Source organism: Dipodomys spectabilis, unplaced genomic scaffold, assembly GCF_019054845.1.
Source record: "Dipodomys spectabilis isolate Male_0828 unplaced genomic scaffold, ASM1905484v1 ptg000412l, whole genome shotgun sequence".
Taxonomy (NCBI): Eukaryota; Metazoa; Chordata; class Mammalia; order Rodentia; family Heteromyidae; genus Dipodomys; species Dipodomys spectabilis.
The window spans coordinates 149956-173946 of record NW_024871089.1 but is presented as its reverse complement, the minus strand read 5'-3'; positions in this window follow the sequence as shown (position 1 = coordinate 173946).

The following is a 23991-nucleotide window of genomic DNA, read 5'->3' as shown; positions in this document are numbered from 1 at the left end:
CAATCCCTATCTTTATCATTATCCACTTTGTGATCTAATGATAATTGAGATGTCATGTCATGCCACGGTAACATCACAACCCATTTGTGTCATCATCACCAGTATAACATCACATTTTTGTTATGACAAAATCAGCTCATTGGGACATCAAAAAACTACAGTGAAACCATTGCATTCTCACATCACAGTGTCATTATGATGCCATAGACACATTGGGCATGCCTATTCTGTAATTTCATTCTATTTCAAATGTGGCATGTTTTGATATCAGAAATGCAGTATGACATCACAACTATTGTGGTATCACAGTGTAAATATATTACAACTAACACATTGTGACATCACAAACCTGTCTCTCCTCATAACTTTTATGACATACTACCTATGTGATATCAGAAATCCACTGAGATGTCATGACCACACTGACATTACACTGCCAGATTTCATGACCATTGTATCACATGGTGACATCACAAACCGCATAGGACATCATCACAGTTTTGACAACACATGTATTTTAAGACATCATAGTCCCTATGTGAATTCATATACTTATTGATACTACAAATACATTGTGACCTCACAGATATTGTCACTGCATCATCACTGTGGTATGAAAAACCCATTGTGACATCTCATTGCCATTGTTATATCAGAATCACATTGTGACATCCTAAACCAAGTATGACCTCTTAGAGACACAATATCTCCTCAAAAAGATCTATGTGATTTTTTAAAATTAAATTGCTTTCAAAATTGTTCATCATTTTTATTGAACTTTTGAATTCTTTTTACTTTATTTCCTATTGGTACTTTTTGTTTTTTGCCTTTACATAATTGCTGTTCTATTCATTCCCAAGTAAACACACATCATATATAAGACCATTTCCTTCATTGTGTATGCATGCTTAATTCAGATATCAATTACTCAATTCACAAACCCCCAGCTGTGACTCCTTTAATTGTAGTATTATTTCCTTATACTTATATAATTTTTTCATGTTCCAATGTGGTTATTTATTTATTTTTATTAATAAGGTTTTTTTTAATTTTGAAAATACAGAGGAGTTACAATTACAGGAACAAGGTAAGGACTCATGTTTTCTTTTCTTGCTATTGTTTAATATATTTATGTAAGTTTTTGTTTCACTTTTAAATTTTTTATTTTTTCATTTTCCTTTGTCTGTATCTCTTTTCTTTCTTTCTATCCTTTGCCTCTCTCTGCATATATCTTGGTTAAAGTCCCTCTCTCCGATTCCATCTCTACATTCCTCTAATCTTATTTTCTTCACACAATTCTCCCTAAACCTATCAATTTCTGGCCTGTTGACTCCTTCTTTGATTTTCTTAGCCCCTAGTTATTTGTTGTTGAACTAGATGTATCTATTGAACTTGAATATACATGTATTCATTTTGACTGTTTCAAAAAAATCTGTGCCACTAGAGAACTGTGATTGACGATTGCCATAAAATACTGTCCTTGAACGGTATTGGTTTTGCTTTAATACCCGAAGCGGAAGAAAAATGGACAAACACAAGCCTAATGGCAACTCCAGGTATCTAAACTCCCATTCATGATAATCAAGCAATAGAGCAGTTAATAATCCACAAATTGTCTACAACACTGATAAAAACTAATAAAAATGCTAAATAAAAAGATTGAACACCTGCAAAAGACTCTGTATAAAACTGATAGGAAAAGGCGTGAGTGTGATAGGAAAATTCATGAGCATGATGAGGCTAATCAAAGATTAATTGAGGAATTGTTCAGGTGGGATGGGAATAAATACAAATAATAGAGCATTCATTGGGTCCACTGTCAGAAATCTGGAAGAATACGAGGCCAGAAAAGGTATGATGAAAGAAACCCAGACAATGGAAAGAGAGTCCAATGAAAATATATCCCATCCTTGCATTCACGTGAGAAATACGTGGTAGTTGTTAGACTTATTTGCAGATCATCAACAATCCATGCAATATAAGCATGTTTATAAAAGCTCAAGCAATACTTATATCATAAAATACTCATTGATAGTGCTATTGACTATAGGATTTCACCACATCTGAAATTAGGAAACAGAATTCTATTGACAACTATCAGAAATCCACATAGAACATCAAATTGCAATCATTTTGAGGAGAGAAATTTAAAAGGTATTTGAATAGATGCATATTCTGCATATTCTGCTAATTGCTTTCATATAAGGCTTGCTCTCTCACGTCTTTTTTGACCCACCAAGATTCCTTAATTTCATGTAACAGTAAACTGAGATGGAAAAAGCTAGTTAACTGGCAATCATGAGAGGGCCAAGAATAGAACTTAGGTTTGTAGATTCACTAAAATCAAGTTTTTTACGTTGGGAGGGGTGGGCAAGTTTAAGAATCATGGGTAGAAAGAGGTGGCTTCTTTTTTTTAAAGCAACTCTAAATTCGATTGCTTGTATAATAATGAAAGGGCTATGCTTCATAAAACCTTATACATCTCAATCAGTGTAGATTTTAACTCTTCGCAGCCAGCTCCCATGAATGTCAGAGATAATTTGCTCAAATTATATGACTTGTTGTGCAATGCTCTGAATATTCTTTTTCCTCTTTCAGAAACAACACCTATCATTTCCTGTTTGGATTCTTTTATTCAGAGGTTAATTTTCTTGACCAGGCATCTGCAAATAGTAGTCTGTGATCTTTATATCGTGCTTTGATCTGAAGCTAAGAATATTTTTCTACGGTTTTAAGTGATGGAAAAAAGAGACAAATAACCGAAAGTACTAATTATTGTGAACTATAGGGAATCTGTATCTTTTAATACATTTTACCATGTCCAGCTTTATCCTCTTTCAGGTTGCCTGTAGCTGCTTTAGCACCACAATGTTTGAGACTGAGGTGCAGGTAAGAGACTATGTGGCCTGCCATCCCTAGATTTTTACCAATCTGCATCCTCTATAAAAATTTCTCTTTTCTGTTCTCTTCTCTTTTCACATCATGCAATTCCAGAATAACCACTTGACATAAGTTCTTGTCTCTATGTATATAATTACTTGAGTTTTCTCTTTGAACCTTCACCAACAGAAGTCCAGAATAGATCAAGTCTTTCCTTAAACATTTTTCAAATAATTCAAAAATTATGACTTTTGAAATAACTTCCCAGTGTAGTAAAATTTCATTCATGTTTCTATGTAAAATATAGTAGCTACTTTGTTATTAAAACATGCTTTTCAAAAAAATTATGCCCATATATGTTATTGTTGAAAAATTTGTGTTGGTCTGGGAGCTGACTTGATCATCTCCTGTTCTAACTTTGCTCAACTATATTATTTCTTTTTTTTCCTTTTTTTTAATTTTAAATTTTATTTTTTATTGTGAAAATACAGTACAGAGGGATTATAATTACATGGCCAAGATAGTGAGTACATTTCTTATGAAACATTGTAGCCTCCTCCTTTGTTTACCTTCCCATACCTTCCCATCCTCCCGCCATCCCTACCCAATCCTCCCCCCAAAGTTGTAAAGTTCGTTTTCGACATAACAACTTGTACTTCTCATTGTTGCAACAGGTCCACCTGTATCCTTATTTAAATGACTTGTTTTTCACCTTCCCCTCCACAAATTATACCAACATCAAATAGAGTGAAAGCAGAGGGAGGGACATACAGAGCAGCAAAGAAAGAATCTTATAAATGCGATAGAAACAAGTGCATGAAAGAAAAAAAACCTTTCAAATACATATCTTAGGGTTCATTTTCCTAACATCACCTTATCTGACATTTCTTGCTTGACTCATACATATACTAGATATTGCAAATATGGGAAACCATGGGACCTACGTTTCTTTGAGCTTGGTTTACTTTACTTAATATAATTTTTTCCAAGTCTTTCCATTTCGTAACAAATGGGGAAATGTCATTTTTTCTGATGGAGGCATAGAATTCCATTGTGTATATATACCACATTTTCTTGATCCATTCATCTACTGAGGGGCATCTGTGTTGGTTTCAGATCATAGCTATGGTAAATAATGCTGCAATAAACATGGTTGTGCTGGTAGCTTTAGTGTGGTCTTGTTTGTAAACATTTGGGTAAATGCCCAAAAAGTGGGATTGCTGGGTCATAGTGGAGCTCTATGTGAAGTCTAAAGCCTTGGAGAAACCTAAAGCCATGGAGAAAAAAAAAGTGATTGTGTAGCACAGATTTACTAGGGAGCAAACCTACACATGAGAGCCTTGGCCAACGCTCAAACTTTACTCGCTTTTATAACTAGGATATATATAGTGCGTTTACATGAACATAAGAGTTTTCTGGGGGGGATTAGCAAGAAAATAACTGATGGTAAGATATAGATAACATGTGAAATGATTTGAAGTTCCAGAAAGGAGAGATTAAGGCAGGGGGTGAAGTTTGAAGACTTGCTAGGTGCCAGCAAAGTAAGGTATAATTACACAAGGGAAGGGCAGTAAATCAGGCATGTTTATCAACAAAAGCACTGGTCTGAAGCCTGAAATTAAGGATCTCTGTCTATGTGGACTGAACAGTCTCTAACATGATGTTTCATTTAAATTAAGAAGCAAGATTTTAGATTTTTGCAGTATGGGATGGTGCATAGTCACAGGCAATCTCTGCTAAGTCAGCTAATCCAATCTACTCACTCCTGTGTAACCTAATAACCAGGTTTCTACCCAAACCAGTACACTGAGATTATACAAATGAAAATTTGACTTTTCTCTCTGCTGAATGAAAATTCTGTGAAATAATTTATCTTCCATATATTTACAAAACATTTCTCATGATCTTTTCTACTATTTTGGCTTCATTACTGATGTTCATAGTACGTTTCTTTGGTGGGGGGGTGCGATCGTGGGGCCTGAACTGGACCTGAGCCATGTCCCTCAACTATTCAACTCACGGTTAGAGCTCTACCCCTTTAACCACATTGCCAATTCTGACTTATTTTCTTTCTGCTTATGTGGTACTGAGAAATCGAACCCAGGGCCTCATGCATGCAAGGCAAGTGCTCTACCACTGAGCCACATTTGTGGGGCTTAAACTCAGTGTTTCATGGTCTCCTTAGATGTTTTTGCTAATGAATGATGACACTCTAGCCATATCCTCACATTCTTCTACTTGCGGGATAATTGGAGATGTTTTCACATTTTTGTCTGTTTAGGCTGACATTGAACCAAAATCTTCAGGTCTTATCCTCTTAATTTTCTAGGATTCTACACAAGAGGCCACTAACATCAAGCTTTGTGTTACTGTTATTTAAATTATGTAGTAGAAGAATGTGGGATTATATTTGTGTTAAGTATGTAATTTTCAAAAACAAGTTCGAATCAACTTGTTATAATGTAACTGTTACCAATTTTAACTGTTAAACCAATTAATGTTTCTCATTCCAACAGAAATATAATTAAAAACAAAAGGTGTATTTGTTTTCTTAAAATAAGTATTGGACCACGAATTTCTTTCACTTTACATTCATGTTTTATACCTTACTTAGCAGACTTCAATGAATAAAATAAATATATTAATTGTATACCACAAGAAGCAAAGTGATTATAGTTAAGAATAGATATTTCAACACAGCCAAAAGACAAGTTTTTTGGAGCAGTCTCCTAAAAATGTAATGTTACTTAAAGCAACTAATGAATATGATATAGTATGATCATTACACAACATATAAATGTATGGGACTACCACTAAATTCTTCATAACTATGTAAAAAATAATTATGTTGCTAGGGGCCACTAGCTAATGCTTGTAAAATTAGCTACTATAGAGGCTCATATCTGGAAATGCCCAGGCTGGAAAGTCCATGAGACTCTTATCTCCAATGAACCACCAAAAAACTAGCAGTGGCTTAAGTGGTAGAGCACTAGCCTTGAGGTGAAAAGCTGAGGGAGAGCATCTAGTCACAGATTTCAAGCCGCATTACTAAAAAAAATAAAATTAAACAATTAAAAATAAACTATTTTGATATGAATGTTAAAATATATATTCTAAAAAAATTTAAATCCTCACTAGATATACTAGTTTATATAAATGAAGAGATGTACTTTCCGGTTTTAGTTCTCAGTGAATTGTGTAAATCAAACAATTCTCACTCAATTCACGTTTATATGTTTATATGCCATAAATATAATTGATAAGTGATAGGTAGTGTGTTTTAGGAATCTCCCTTGGCTTTCTAACATTAACCCTTCTAAGCTAAAATCAATATGCCCTCCAACCTTGTCAGGGTTTTCATTGACAGTAGTCACATCTCATTGGAGTAGGAAAGTAAAGGCCAAAAACATTGTTTGGAACAACTGCCACATTTTACATGCTTTTCACTTCGTTTAAGATCTAAAACATTTGTCAAAAACATTTGTCATCTTAACCATGCCAGTAATAGCAAAATGTTTTCTGAGCCTTTCAATCACTTAACAGATGAAACTCTTTACTTATACATGTATTTTTTTTTTATCCTTGCTAACATCCTATTCCTTAGGATAATCTTTTTATTTAACCTGTTCCTGATTAGAAGACTAGAACAAAGGCAATAATGAAAATAGCCAAGAAAATACTTGAAACCAATTAAAAAGCAATCACAGACCCACCTGATTTCACTGACAATATATGGTAAAATATGACTTTTTTGTTATAATTTGAAGAACAACAAATAAATTTAATTAACAGTGAAGAAGTGAAAAGAAAACATTTGAAGACAATATGACTTTGAAAATTTTAGCATAAGCATACTAAATTTATCTTGTTTTTCTATGTAGTTGCCAACACGATAGAGAGCAACACCCAAAGGGAGGAAAGCACCTACATCACAGCAGTAAAATTTCGTCTATAAAAGAAATGTGAGGGTGTGACTCTTTCAAAGATCAGGCTTACAAAGAGGAAAAGTGTATTTGCTTTAATGTAAACAACAAAATGTAAAAATCATTTATTAATGTTTTACATATCTTGATTAGGATTTCTCATCTTAGAGAAGAGGAAAGACACAAAAAAGTTAAGTATTTTTTATTACTTTCCCCCAAGATCATTATTATTTATCATTATTTATCATTATTATTTACTTCTGTTGCTATAGCAACAGAAGTAGGCTTGGTTACTCTTAGTTTCATGCTTGTTTACATCTAGAAACAGTATTTGTTTCTGGGATACAGGGTGCAACCACTTGCATACTAATAAAGACTCATTTCCTTAGGAAGGAAAGTTGTGGTGTAAATAAACCTAAAAAATAAAAGACATCGTACTGGAAACTATTTTCTAGCAATATCAATCTGTAGGTGTAGATTTTGTTTCCCATTGTTTCAGGGGGACCATTTTTGTTATCTTCCTTTTCTCCATCTGGTGATCCTATAATATCTAATAACATCTTGGAATTGTTGTATCCTTACTGGATTCTCTCATTTCTGTTGGAAGGGCCGGAAGGATAAAAAATTGAATTTGTTTTGGTTTTACCTTTTTTTCTTTTTTAAAAAAACTAATTTTATTTTTTTGTGAACATACTGTACAGAGTGGTTACAATTACATGGGCAGGATAATGCATACATTTCTTATCAAGCATTGCAGCCTCCTCCTTTGTTTACCCTTCACATCCCTTCCCTATCTCCCCACCACCCAATCCTCCCCCCTCCCCCACCTCCCGCACCAACGTTGTAAAGCTCGTTTTCGACATCACCTTGTACTTCTCATCCCCTATGACCCAGCAATCCCACTGTTGGGCGTTTACCCAAATATTTACAAACAAGACCACACTAAAGCTACCAGCACAACTATGTTTATTGCAGCATTATTTACCATAGCTAAGATCTGGAACCAACCCAGATGCCCCTCAGTAGATGAATGGATGAAGAAAATGTGGTATATATACACAATGGAATTCTATGCCTCCATCAGAAAGAATGACACTGCACCATTTGTTAGGAAATAGAAAAACTTTTTTACATTATTATTTTAGGAACTGTCACTCAAAATGACATATAGTATCAGGAGACAGATTTTATTTACATATTCCTACCCTAGTCTTTGGTACTTAGTGATCCCCAAATGTGAAAGTAAAGATAGGGAGCTGCTTATTTAGATATTCTTTATAATTTCAAGACTTCATTAATGCAAAGCCCTTAGTATGTACATCATACATGTGTACAAAACTGGTGGCAATTTTTACTTATTCTCAGGAACTAGGATTGTGGTGTCCCTGTAGTTGCATCTGGAAACCTGTGTAGTTGAGTTTAGTTACCTAAACCAAGACTGCTGTAACAAATTTCTTCAAGTTTAATGGATTGCATTATCCATATTTATAATCATGCATTTCTAAAGGACAGATATCTAAAAGAAGTCTCCCTAGATTAAAATCTAGCCACAAACAGAGCTGAAATATTTTCAGAGATTCTAGGGGAAAAGGCATTTAAATTTTTTTTTCTTTTTCTTTTTAATTGTGAGAATACCATACAGAGGAGTTACAATTACATGGGCAAGATAACCAGTAGATTTCTTATCAAGCATTGTTGCCTCCTCTTGCTTTCCCCTTCCCATCCCTTCCCATAATCTCCCTACGTCTCCACACTCGGTCCTAACCCCGAAACCAAAATTGTAGTTGATGTTTGTACAATTTGTGGAGGGGAAGTGAAAAACAAATCATTTAACTAGGGATACAGGTGAACCGATTGCAACAATGCCATGTACAAGTTGTAATGACAAAATACGAACTTTACAAGGCATTTACTTTCTGTTCCACTTTCCAGAAATTTCACAATATGGTTGTTGTTTTATCCTTTATTTTCGATTTCACAATCTGGTTGTTCTCTTTTCCTTTATTTTCAAAAGTACCATCTTTACACCTTTCTGATGGCGAGGAACCAATCATTGCCCTTTCCAACTAAATCTGGGACATTCAAGTACCCATTTTAGTAAAGTTCCTCCATGTGATAATTATTCAAATTGCATTCGTTGAGTAAGGAAAGTGATTGTTTTACTAATAACCCAAATCTACATTTGAGTGATTGCATATTTGGGGACAATATAAGTTTTGGGAAGATATTTTTGTGCCTCCCACAATGAATGTGTAGAAATCTTTCTACTATGTCCTGTTATACTTTCATTAGATTTGAACAACGTATTTCTTCAATGAAATCTAACTTAAAAAAATGAAATTATTCCCTGAAAATAATACTGATTAAAACATTGTCACCTCCTAGAATCTTTAAATCCCAGAGAGCAGCTCCTGAAACCATTCTGGCACTGTCACTTTTTATACTCTCTGTTTAAAAAGTTTCTCTTTTCAAGAGCATTCGACTGCTCTTTTTCGTAATATTGTTTATATTTATTTGGCTGTTATTTTTAAAGAATGCATCACCCAATACTTGTTCTCTTTTTCTACCTTTCTTTGCCTAATCTATTTCTGAAAGAAACATAATTATTTGCATTATTTGAACTGCTTATTGAAGTTGAATTAGTATGGAGAGGAAATAAAAAAAAAATCCCTTTTTATATGCCACGTTCAAAATGTACCTACACACTATTTACCTTAAAATCATCTATTTTTCATTATGTTTAGATTCTGATAAAATTTAGCCTCTCAACACACATTGATATTGCAACATTCTTTCCAGTCTCTCAAAAGCAAACAAAAATTCGTATTTATTCCTCTTAAAAGCTTAGCCAAAGCAAATGGTTTATTAGATATTTTGAGTCATGTTCAGACACTATGGTAGAAACCAGAGAAGGAAAGAAAATCATGTTTTTATTCTTCTATGTCACTGTGATTTATTTAAACGATTTCTGAAAGAATGAAATTCTTGCATGGATGCCTTTTGCTTAATATTCAGAATGTCTCATTCATCCTTTATTAATAGGAGATTTTGGAGAAAGGATGAAAATTCATATTAGAAAAAGGAGAAGGTGAATATGAAGGAGAAATGTAGGCCTTTTGTTTCTCCACATCTCAATCACAATGTCTGGATAATGATTGTGGATATTAGATATCATGCTCAAGAGTGATTAAACTCATCTATAGAAAAGATAACCCCACATTCAAGTGACCACATGGAGAATGCTTATTGACAGAAAAAATGTAATAGCATCAAGCAGGAAATTTTATCTGTTTACCTCTTGTTTAGAATTTTTTAAATTCTGGTGTTTTCTATAGTCAATTCTTATGAAGGTATACAAGGATGGTAAGAAACTAAGATCTTAATATTATTTTCTAATATTAGCTTAGTTTTTGCTGTGTTATATGAGGCTGTATTTGAGTTTTGCCTTTACATCACATGTTTTAGTCTTCCAGAATATAATTTGAAGGAATACTTCCTCTGTAAATATGCTACTTTTATTTGTTTTTGTTTTTTGTTTATGTTGGGCACGGTCTTGGGCCTGAACTCTGAGCCTGGCCATTGCCCCTCAGCATACCAATTGAGGCACAAAATATGCTACTTTTATAGATATGGGAAAGCAATCATTTGTTAGGAACAGACAATAAAACTCTTCCTCTAGAAATATTTTTTCAGCGCTTGCTTCTGTTTCAATTTTGTAAGCTGAAATAAGTCACATGACCTAACTTGACATTCCAGATTAGAGGGAAATCTCACTTACAGGAAGCTGATGTAGGTCATACAGTTATTTGCAAGGATATGTAACACTTGAGAAAAAGAGAAAGAAGAAGAGTATTATAATGCAATCAACAATACTTTCCATCACATGTCTCTGCAGGAAGGAAGCTATTATATACCTATTTTTATAAAACTATTAGAATTTCAAATCATGTTTTCATGCCTTGGATGTTACAGGAATTAGAGAATATTGTGATACTGAGTTCATAAAATGTCAAAGCTAACTGGAGCAAACTTTTCAATACTAGGAGAAGAAATTTATACTTTGTAATATAGTATCTTTTCTTTTTATCTAAATATATTTTGTTAACTATATGTGACTATCGACAAGAATAAATTTCTACATTTACCTACATCTTGTGCAGAGAGCATAGTCAATTAGATAAAAATGGGAGATAATAAGTAGTACTCTTTAAAATGCGAAATACGTGGAAAATAACCTAATACACATATTTTTCCACTATCACCTTCCACCTCCCCCGCCTTCCTTACTAGAAAACACTTTCAACCGTAAAAATAAGGGCTTAGGTATTTGCGTCTTGGCTTTGAAAGTGGAAGCAGTATGGTATGGATATTGGAGATGACTGTTTATGCTGTTTTACATAATAATGCTATATGCAACAGTTCTATGAGTCCTGAAGGTCTTAACTGTACTTTCTTAGTGATGTGACTGGACTTAGTATTGTTTTCTACTTTCTTTTCAGCACCTGGCCAAAATTGTGATACTGTGTAATGGAATGAAAATGTAATAAGTTCTTAAGAAAGTCATTTAGAGCTCTGGAAATGTGGCTTCATGGTACAATGATTGCCTAGCATGCATGGAACCCTGAGTTAAATTCCTCAGTACCAAATAAACAGAAAAGGAAACACTGGAAGTGGTGCTGTGGCTCAAGTGGTAGATTGCTAGCCTTGAAGTTTAAAAAAGCCTTGAATTCAAACCCTAGGACTGGCAGAAAAAGTTCATTTAAATAGTAAATGCAAAATAAAGAACCCATACTTGGAATATATAATTGCTCCATCCATACTGATACCTGACAAGAGTCCCTAATTCATGTGCTTACCTATATTAGGATACTGTGTTGAAAAAAAAAAGTATTGTTCATTAGGTCATGGCAATTAATGCCAGGAATGTGCTTAGATAATAGGTCAAGATTAATCCGAGAAATCCAAAGATACCAGGTTTTTGACTGGTCACTTCTAATTACAATGAAAAGGTTAATCGCAGTGAGATTTAGAAATCTTTTTGGTCAGGCACAGCACCAAACACACAGGGTAGTTTATAGTAATGACAAAAGAGAAGGTATAATTCCAGATGGAAGGAATAAATGATAGTAAGTAAGGTATACCAGAAACTGTTCCATGGAGCCATTTTTGGATATTTAAGAATTAGTCTTATTTATCTAGGCTTATTCTTCATTGCATTTAGCATTCTAAATCTCTTACGCTAGTCCTTAACCTCTGTGTACCAAGTTATATCTCCTTCTATGCTGATCTTTCATACCCGATCCCTTTTGCTTTCTAAAAATCTCAGTCTTTCTCTATTTGTCTATGAACATTTTCTGATATAAAGTCCACCTATCTAGTAGGCAGAGGATGATAATGTAAGGGTCCCATAGTTAATCAGTCATTAAGGTAACACCGAAAAAGAGGACATATTTATTGCTATTTCAATTATTCTGAATAGATGCAATGTCATTATTTCATTTAAATTTCCGTGATTTGTCTACATAGTGTCATTAAGTGCACACAAATGCAAATATGAGCTGGGTGCCAGTGACTCACGTCTGTAATCCTAGTTAATCAGAAGGCTTCGACCAGAGGATTGAGGTTCAAAGTCCCCCTGGGAATGAAATTCCATGAAAATGTTATCTTCAATTAAGTAAGTATCAGAAAACTGGAAGCAGTGAGGTACATAAAGTGATAGAGCAATCATCTTGAGCTAAAGATTTGAGGGATAATGCCCAGGACCAGAGTTCAGGCCCCAAGAACAAAAATTAAAAAAAAAAAAATATGCCTTTGGTATCCCTAAGAGAAACTATGATGTCCATAGTAATCTTCCGAAGCGGAAAAAAAAAATATTTTAGTGCACCTACTTTTGCTGAGTTAAAGCTATGGTTTCTTTGCTGGACATATTCTCTTTCAAAAATTGTCAAATATTAGCTTCATAATAAATTTCTACTAATATTTCTCAGTTCAAAGCAGAATTCTTGATACAATTGGTGTCACTTGTCTTAGTTACTTTCTCATTTCACAGCCAACTCAGGATGGAGAGCCTCTCAAACTCATACTTGTAATTAAAACCAAAAAACCATAAGTGGAGTTGTGGCTCAAGCAGTAGAGTACTAGCTTTGGGGGCAGATGAAGCCCCAGAACCAGCACAAACTAAACAATCAAACAAAAACAAAAACAAGAAACCCACCAGATATATCTTTGTGACCCTTTTTGAAGCAGCACTGGTCTGAGAAGAGTATCCTTTTGCTAATTATATTCACTGGATCCTGCTTTTTCGAAACCTTGTTGCTATGGAGAACCCAGGGCCAGACGATAGGAATTAATAACTGATTCCTGCCACAAGAGAATCATTTCAGGAGAGAAATATCCATCCAAAAGGCACTTTAAAACCTCCATGTTTTTGTTTTTCTGCAGTAGAACACTTTGAAAACAAAGTTATTTCCTTTTTTTCGTTGTTGTCCTTCAAGTTGCATAAGTTTCCTTTTGAAAGACTCTCAACTAGAAGTTTACAGACAAGTTTTATATGAGTAATGAACACACTCGAACAAGTCAGGAACAAAGTTTCCTTTAAGCCTTCGATTCTTTTCTTGTACAGTGAAAAGGAGAGCACAAATTACCTTGAACTTTGTCATCCTCTATGTTCAATTACTCTCCTTGATCAGTTTCCACTTCCAGTAACAGGTCCTCCCAGTTACTTCCAATAAGAATTTATGGTGCTGCTCGTTTAAAGGTATTAATATACATTGGATGTTTTCTTGCTTCACTAAAATGGCACAAGGATATCTTTGGACATGAGAAAACATGTGTTTCAGAGACAACTTAGTAAAGAGAAAATATGAAATTTAAATGGCTTATAAAACATTAACCAGGAGTACATTGAGTTCAAATTTTGTAAATGCTCCGTAAATTAAGGCCAATTTTAAGTAGGAAGAAGATTCTCAGAAAATTGTGTGTGTGTGTGTGTGTGTGTGAGTATGTGTGTTGTGCTTTATTTCTCAAGTGTACATGAGTCAACAGTAGAGGAACAAGAGGAATAAAAGAAAGAGAAGTACTGTCTTAACGTATAAGGGTTCAATACACTATAGAAGACTCTATAAATAAGACAACATTGAAACAGTAAAGCCAAGGCCAGTATGTTCATCTATGGGAGTGATATAGAGAAAGCAATACTAAGTGGAACATGAAGGATGAAGCCAGCCTCTTTCGTCTCCTGATCTAAATCATGGTTGCTAATCACACAAACTGGTAAAAAGTAGGAAGGAAGAATAATCCTGTTTCCAAAGCAAGTCAGATATAAGAGCACAGACTTAACTGGAAAAAAGGCCATATTGAGAAAACAGGGATTATACTAGCAATGAGTTGGTGGCAAAGATCACATTTCCTTTCCTTTCCTTTTCTTTCCTTTTCTTCTGTTTCCTTTCCTTTCCTTTTGTTGGTTCTGGGGCCTGAATTCTGGGCCCCCAGCATTGATCTCTGCAGCTCAAGGCCAAAGTCCTACATTTGAGCCGCAGTGCCACTTCCAGGTGTCTTCTGATTAATTGGAGATAACAGTCTCTTGGAGCTGGGTACCTGTGGCTTACGCCTTTAATCCTATCTACTTAGGAGGCTGAGAAGTGAGGATCTCGGCCCAAAGCCAGTCCAGTCACGACGGTCTGAGACACTCTTATCTCCAATAAACCACTTAGAAATCTGGAAGTAGCCCTGAGGCTCAAGTGGTAGAGTGATGCCTCAAGCTGAAGAGCTGAGGGGCATTGCCCAAGCCCAGAGTTCAAGGTCTACGACTGACCAAGGGAAAACTAAAACAAAAATAAAAAAAAAATTTAAAAACAACCAGTCTCAAGGATTTTTCTAAATTAGAATATAGATTTAAATAAATATTTTGGATTTGTTTGTAATTGGATATTATATAGGACACTACAAAATTCTTTCTTAGTAACAGATTTAATTTACAAATTCAAAAATGATTCTGGTATGCTGTTTGCCTAGAATATTCTTTCAAGGGAGGAGAAATTAGAACTTAGTTAATAGATAATTTAAATAGTTCATGTAAGATTTGATAATGTGAAGAATCTAGACAGAGTTTGAAACAATGGATTTATACAATTTATACAATTTATACAATTTATATAATTAATTTATAAATTTAGAAAAAGTGTAATATTTCAGGGTTTGTTATATTATGGTATGAAGGGAGTATTTGTGTGAAATCATGGTTCTTCTACCAATATGTAACACAGGAAGAAATTTCCTTAATTACGTGACTCTATATACAATAAGAAAAATGCTAGTTATGGGATTTTTTTTTATTTTTGTTTTTGTGTTTTGTTTAGTCCTAAGGGTTGAGCTCGGCCTGGACGCTCTCCTTGAGTCTTTTTGTGCTCAATTCTAATGATCTACCACTGGAATGGCAGTGCCACTTTGGTCTAGCTTTTTCTGAGCAGTTATTGGAGATAAGAGTCTCAGAAAACTTCCTTCTTGGGTGGGCTTCGAACCATAATCTTCAGATCTTAGTCCCCAGAATATCTAAGATATTTAAAACTGTAAATATAAATAACATTTGGCAATTGTTCTCATCTCAAGAGTACCATAGTGGAAAAATGATGCAGCAAAATTATTTCAGTATTCTTTCCATACTTGGAAGGTCATCACATTAGCAGAGGTGTAGTATTTTTTTAACAATAGTGATGAGCTAGTAATGATGTGAATTAAGGGGATTTAAAGGTGCAGCTTACAAGTTGAAAATTGATTAGCTAAGGTGACATTATGGCATAAAAGCTTGAGATTGAATTTCATAGAAATAACAACTTATACTTTCACTAGCCATACAACGGGCAAGGATCTTATATCTAAAATATACCTGTAACTCAAAAAATTAACTCGCCCAACAACGAATCCTCAAAGAAACAACTGCCCAATATATAAGCGGGCTAAAGACTTAAAGAGAAACTTCTCTGAAGAGGAAAGCAGGATGGCCAATAGACATATGAAGACATGCTCACCTCTCTAACTATAAAAGAAATTCAAGGTCCACGAGATGTTAATCTTTCCAATCAAAGAGCATGGGTTTTCCTATTTTCTAAGTTCTGTTTTGATTTCCTTTTTCAAGATATTAAAGTTTTCATCATAGAGGTCCTTCACTTCTTTGGTTAAGTTAATTCAACCTCCCTAGCCATAAAAGAAATGCATATCAAAACAACATTGACATACCACCTCACCACAGTAAGAATGTCTATAATTAAGAAATCTAATAATAACAGTTGCTAGTGGGGTTGTGGACAGAAGGGAACCATAATGCATTGTTGATGGGAGTGTAAACTTGTTCAACCACTTTGAAAAATAGTAAGGAGGTGCCTCAAAAATCTGCACATAGAGCTCCCCTCTGACTCAGCAATCCCACTTGTGGGCATTTACCCAAATGATCACAAACAAAACCATACTAAAGCTCCCAGCACAACTATGTTTATTGTAGCTTTATATCCCACAGATAAGATATGGAACAAACCCAGATGCTCCTGAGTAGGTGAATGGATCAAGAAAATACGGTATATATATACACAAAGGAATTCTATGCCTCCATCAGAAAGAATGGCATTATCCCATTTGTTAGGAAATGGAAAGACTTGGAAACATTATGTTAAGAGAAGTGAGCCAGGCCCAAAGAAAGATAGTTCACATGGTTTTCCTTATTTGCAATAACCAGTGTATATCTGAGTCAAGCAGAAAAGGTCAGATAAATATTCAATCTTTTTTCTTTCATCCAATTGTCTCTAACATGTTTTTAAGATGATTTCTTTGTTGCATTGTATGTCCCTCCCCCATTGTATAACCCCTGCTTTCACTTTATTTGATGTTGGCATAATATGTGGAGGGGAAAGGAAAAAACAATTTTTTTACATAGGGATACTGGTGGACCTATTGCAACAATGAAATGTACAAGTCGTTATTTCCAAAAACGAACTTTACAACTTTGGTGGGGAGGGATGATCGAGTAGGGTTGTGGTGATGGGGGTTAATGGGAAGGGATTGGAAGGAGAAACAACGGAAGAGGCAATAAGAAATGTACTCATTATTTTTCCTATGTAATTGTAACTCTTATGTATGGTATTTTCAAATTAAAAAAGATAAATAATAGCTTATTCTAATGAACAAGAGGTTACTCTTGAGGAATTATTACACATGTTTCAGAGTTTTATCCTCTACCAAAATTTGGCTATTTTTCCATTGAATTCTCAATATGTAACACCTGATAGGAAACAGCATCTATTGCAGAATTACATAAAATGCAAACCGGTGATGTTTTGTATCTTTCTGGTATGGAATGTGGAGAATTTGAAAATAAGAAGTTAGAAGGAATTTTGAAGAAAACATATATTCTGTCCTCTTAACAAGTCATCTGCTTTTTAAAGATGAACTTCCAAAGAATTAAACTGTTTTCTGGTTTACAATGAGACAATACTAAAGTAATCATTTTTTTTCAAAATAATGTCAAATGTGAAAATATTGTATAGTTTGATACAATTCAATTTGATGATCCTCTGATAAAGAAGGGGTGATTAATTCAAATTAGATGGCAAATGGTTTTAATTTTAATAGGTAATACACTTAGAATAATATTTACTAAACCAATAGAGTGAAATTATATTTTATATACCTAATTTTTTAACTCTAATTTTATTGTCAAGGTGATGTACAGAGGGGTTATAGTAAGAAAGTTTGTGAATACATAACTTTTTTAATTTGTTACCCCATCCTCATTTTTCACACTTTTCCTTCACCCTAAGACCCTCACAATTTCTACAGTAAATTTCCAACATATTGTCTTCTGAATATTGCTATTGCATTGCTTTCCCCTTTTTTCTTTTTTCACGATTTTGTTGTTGTTCTTCCCTTCTCTAATTAAGATCAATGTATATACCATACACAGTGTACAAAAATCAAATACAGCAGAAGATAAAGCAAAGGGGGAAAACACACACACACACACACACACACACACACACACACACACACACACACACACACAAGCACATATTACACCAAAAACAACTGCAAAGATAAACGTCGATTAACCTATCTTGGAGTTCATTTTGCTCAGCATCATGTTATCACATGATATATACAGAGGTATGAAGCCATTCTGCTCATTTGGTAGGCTCTCTTAAACATTTCCTAATTAATACAAATGAGGAAAACCATGCATTCTGTTTCTTTGTGTCTTACTTGTTTTACTCAATAGGATTTTTCCATGTCTTTCCATTTCCTTATGAATGGTTCTATATCATTCTTTCTGATGGAAGCATAGAATTCCACTGTGAATATATATACCACATTTTCTCGATTCATCCATTGAGAGGCAGATGAGTTTTAAAGATGGTTACCTGAAAGTATCACTTAGCAACATTCAAAAATGACAGATGCCAATTTCACAGACATTCTAAAAACATGATTTCTAAGTAAGATAGGATTATGTGGTGGTAGAAGCATTGAAATATCTGAACAATTCTAATGTATATGTTGCACTGAATTACACAAGACGATATCCAATATAATATAGGATAAATTTGAAGTGATAAAATAGTCACTTGAGAAAGATATTGGAGGCAGCCAGAAGGATAAAGTTCATATAATATTGAAGAATTTAGAAATGAAAGCTCAACTTTGTCATTTTAAATAAAAATCATGTACATGAAAGGGCAAAAGAAGGGGAGGAGAAGAAAATAAATGACAGCAGATCATTGTCCCTAATGAGAGTATAAAAAACAAACATAATCTATAGGTTCCTGGTTAAAAAGAGACTAATATAATATATCCCTCTTAATTTAGGTACATTTGAAATATTTACTTGGATTTCCCAAAATAATTGAATACATAAAAATAAAATAAATGACCTAAAAGAAGGTTTTTCCAAAACTTTCCCTTTTCTAACGAATGGAGCAATGTCATAGAAGTCATTAGAATTCCATTGTGTATATATAGCACATTTTCTTGAATCAGTCATATAATGAGGGGCATCTGGGTTGATTCCATATCTTAGCTCTGTTAAAAAAATAAAAAAAGCTGCAATGAACATAGTTTTGGGGGCAGATTTAATGTGGTCTTCTTTGTGAACATTTGGGTAAATATCCCAAAGTGGGATTGCTGCATCATAGGGGAGCTCTATCTGTCTTTTGAGGAAACTCCATACTGGTTTCCAAAGTGGTTGAAGAAGTTTACAATCCCAGCAACAATGCAGTAAATTTCCCTTCTATCCACATCTCCTTCAGCCGCTGTTGTTCTTATAGTTCTTGATTTTAGCAATTCTAATTGATGGTTTTGATTGTCATTTCTTTTATGGCCAGAGAGGCTGAGCATTTTTTCATGTGTCTATTGGCCATCCTTCTTTCCTCTTGAGAAGTTTCTCTTTAAGTCTTTAGATCACTTATTTATTGGGCAGTTGTTTCTTTGAAGATTTGTTATTGAAGATTGTTATTGTTAATTTTTTGGGTTCCAGTTATAGTTTAGATATGAGACCCTTGTTTGTTGTATGGCTAGTAAAGATCTTCTCCGTATCCATTGGATTTCTATTGATCTTGCTAGCTATGTCTTTTGCCATGCAGAAGCTCTGCAATTTCATGCAATCCCATTTGTCCAACTTTCTTTGATTTGCTGTATTTCTGGGTCTCGATTAAGAAAATGTTGGCCTGTGCCAAGGAAATCTAGGGTTTCTCCTATTCCATTCTGTAATGTTTTCAGAGTGTCGGCTTTGACTCTGAGGTCTTTAATCCATTTGGAGTTGATTTTTATGCAAAATGATGCATAAGAATCTATCTTTAGTTTTCAATAAGTAGTTAAGTAATTTTGCCAGCACCATTTACTGAATAGGCTGTCTTTCTTCCATTCTATTTTTTAACTTCCTTATTGAAGATTGGATAGCTATAAGACTTTCTGTACATTTCGCGATTTATATGGAACAATAAAAGGCCCCAAATAGCAATAAATGATCCTTAAGAGAAAAACAGTCCTGGAGGAATATCTATACCAAATTTCAAACTCTATTGTAAAGCCATAGTAATCAAAACAGCTTGGTACTGGCACAAGAACCGACCCCAGTACCATTTTTTTAAGAATTTTATTTTATTTTTTTTAGAATTCAATGTCTCTTTCTGTCCCTCCCCTACTCTCATCCAATCTCTGCTCTTCTCTCAATTTCATCTTTAAAATTAGATAATTTTTGTTTCACTTTTTAAATTTAAATTTTTGTTTTTCCATTTTTTCTTGCCTCTTCTTCTCTCTCTATCATTCTGTCCAATCCATTTCCCTCTTTGAGATTAGGACTTGGTTAATTTCACTCTCCTTTTACCTTTCCACATCCCTCTAATCCTATTTTTCCGATTTCTCTCTAACCTAAAAAATTCTGGTTTGCTATATTCTTTTTTGTTGTTCTTAGCCCATTAATACATAGTTGTCTGGTGTTGAATAGATTGGCATCTCTTGAACTAGATTGTATCTGCAGACCTTTAACTGTGTAACTACAGGACTTTGGTTGAAACTTGCCTTAAAATAGTTTCCTAGCAAAAACTGTTAGTTTCATACCAAGTGGACTGAACTAGCTGGAAAAACACAAGAAAAATGGCATGTAAGGGTATCTCAACTCCGACTCATGATAATCAGGGGACAGAAAAGATAATAAATAACCCAGAGTAGAATTCCCCAAAAGCTCTACAAACACTAATGGTAAACATGGTGAATGAAAAGATTGAAAACCCATAAAGGGAGTTCCGGGAAGATGGCGGAGGAGAAGCTGGAATCTGAACAAGCTCTTGCATAGAAAACAGTTTCAGACTTCCAGTGAACAGTCCCAAGACAGAGAATCACACCAAGTGTGCCATCACAGGACAGAGAGTTAGTCAAGAGGGGGGAAGCCAAGCAGATACATCTGAGCAGCTGCCGCTGCAGCGGCAGGGTCGCGGCAGCGACCACCGCCGCGGGGGCATACCTGAGACACAGTCCAGGACGAAGGAGCCAGTCGCAGTGGATGAGCGGATTCTACTCAACACCAGCAAGAACCGACAAGGAGCGGACATCTTCATCCTGCAGTTTGCAGACCAGAGACGACCCAGGATCCAAGACTCGGCGTGAGTAGAAACCCGACGTCCTCACTCCTTCTCAGGGAGCAGAGGAGGGAAGGCCACCCCTCCCCCCCAGCACCGGTGATCTCCATCTTGGATACCGACAAAGCTCGGAGGAGCTGCTAGCTCCAGCTCAGGCCTTGGAATAAAACGAGTCATTTAGCAGGTCACAAGAACTTAACGGCGAAGTGACCTCACAGACTCAGTTCCATCCAGGGAAAAGTCACCCAGCTCAGGCGCCAGCCATTGTAGTGGCTCTCCTCACCGGGTAACCAGAGCCAGAGGCTGCCCCTCCCTCTAGCAGCCACCACAATCAATTGAAAAACAGAAACCCTGAGAATGGCTCCAGGCTGGGTGCTGTGAGTTTTTTTCACAAAATAGCCCCAGGGAAAAGCTACTGTTTGTTGAAAGGCCTCAACTCTATCCAGAACCAAGCCCCATAACTGCATCCCCCTCTTGTGTGATTCTCAAAGCAGATCACCCTCCCAGTAAAATAACCTGGGAGGGGGACCTCAAAATCTTGGGTAAAGCAGAGCATTTTTCTGCCTGTTCCAACAAACTGACTTAAGAAACCAATCAAGCCACAGGACCTCAAGCTGACCAGAGACTCCAACCAGACTCTGGTTACAGACAAAAGGGAGATACAGGACTCTTCCCACCCCTCCCAGAAAAAAAAAAATCAAAGAACTTTTTTTTTCTTCTTCTTTTCTTTTTTTCTTTTTTTGTTTTGTTTTTTTTTTCTCGTTTTTTGTTACCTTATATATATATAAAAAATTTTTCCTTTTCTAAAACTTTTATTAATCTTTAATTTTTGCCTCTTCTGAAAAAATAATTGTTTTCCAGTAACGTTTTTTTTCTCATAATCTTTATTTTAGGAATAACGTGAATGTGTGTTTTCCTTACTTTTCTTGTCTCCTTTCTCTTTTTCTTTCATTCTTAATTATCTTTTTGTTTTTTGTCTAGCTCTACTGAACTTCTGATCTTTTCTTCTCACTTTCCTATCCTTTCCACCTTTTCCTCTTTTGTTCTTCTTTATGTGACTTACCTCTTGTCCTGCACATCCTCAGATAAACCCGTAGTTAACTAGTAGACCCTATCCCCCATTGTGTACACACTTAATCCACAAACTTATTACTCAATTCAAAACCTCTGAGACTTAAATTCATTAATAGCAGTACTACCTCTTTATACCTATATAATATTTTAAGCATTTTTTTTAAAGTTTTTCACATCTCCTCTATGTCCCTCCCTTTTTCTCAACATATTCACATTCCTCTCTAAATAGATGGTCTTTTAATCTCTATAATAACATTAATTTTTACGTTTCCATTTTTTTTCTGGTCTCTTTTCATTCCCCTTTCCCTTTCTTCTTTTTCTCTCTCTCTCTACTTGCATCCTACCCAACCTATTTCCTGCATTGTGATTAAGACATAGTTAACTCTCCCTGTGCCTCCCCACACCAATCTATTCCTATTTTTTACCCACATCTCTCCCTAACCCTAATAATTTCTGGTTTTCCAAATTCTTCTCTGCGGTTCGAAGTCCTTTAACATATAGTTGTTTGATGTCGAATAGATGTATCTGTTGAACTAGATTGTATCTGTAGACTATTGACTGTACAAATGCAAACTTTGATTGATGGTTGCCTTAAGATAGTGTTCTAGCACAAAACTGGTGCTATCTTCATCTCAAATGGGCAGAGTAAGCCCGAAAAACACAAGAAAAATGGCAATCTCAATTCCCAATCTTGATTATCAGGGGTTAGAACAGATAATGAGTAATCCAGTGGAGAGTTCCCAAACAGCTCTACAAACACTGCTGGCAAACATGATAAATGAGAAGTTTGACAATGTACAAAGGACTCTGTATGAGCGTGATAGGGAGAGAGAGGAGGCATCCCAGAAGTTTATACAGGAATATCATAAGCATGAGGAAGCTACTCAAAAACTGATACAGGAGTTGCGTGAACAACTTGAGAATACTCAAAGAGAAAGGGAGGAATGGCGTGAGCAGGCTGAGAACACTCAAAGAGATCTGCAGGAATTCCACGAACGGGAGGAAGCTAATGAAAGGGTAATACAGGAATTGAGAGACCAGGTAGAGAACACACAAAGATCACTAAAGGCATTCATGGAATCCATCAACAAAGAGCTGAAGGAAGTCAGGGAGACCACAAAGGGAATGCTGAATGGAACCCAACAGAAGGAATGGGAGCCCAAAGAAACCATAACTAATCAACTAAGTGATTTGAGGACAAACACTGAACACCAAATTAAGGAAGTAAAGAAATTCATACAAGACCTAAAACAGAGCTTCAACAAAGAACTTGAAGCCATCAAAGCTGACCAACTAGAAGGAAAAGAGATAAAAACCAAAGTAGAGAGTCTTGACAGCAGGTTAGACCATGCAGAAGATCGAATCTCAGGGATTGAAGACAGCCTAGATATTATAGAGAAAGAACATACAACCATCCAAGACAAGTCCAAGAAATATGATAGATCTATCCAACACCTGGAAGACACTATCAGAAGGCCTAATCTAAGGATAATGGGTGTAGAGGAGCACCTAGAAATAGAAGTTAATGGTCTAGGAAATTTGTTTAACAAGATCCTAGCAGAGAACTCCCCAAACATGCAAAAAGCTAGGCCTGTCCAGATACAAGAAGCCTTTAGAACCCCAAATATACCAGACCAGAATAGGACATCCCACCGCCACATTATAATCCACACAGGATCAACTCAGACCAAGGAAAAGATCCTTAAAGCTGTCAAGGAGAAAAGGGTAATCACCTATAAAGGGAAACCAATTAGAATCACCTCAGATTTCTCAGCAGAGACAATCAAAGCAAGAAGAGCCTGGAATGATGTATGCCATGCCCTAAAAACAAACAACTATCAACCAAGAATACTGTACCCAGCTAAACTCTCTTTCATAACTGAAGGCCAAATAAAAACCTTCCACAGCAAAGAAAAATTGAAACAATACATCTCCACCAAACCAGCCCTACAAAAGATTCTTAAAGATGTCCTACACATAGAAAACCAACAAGACCG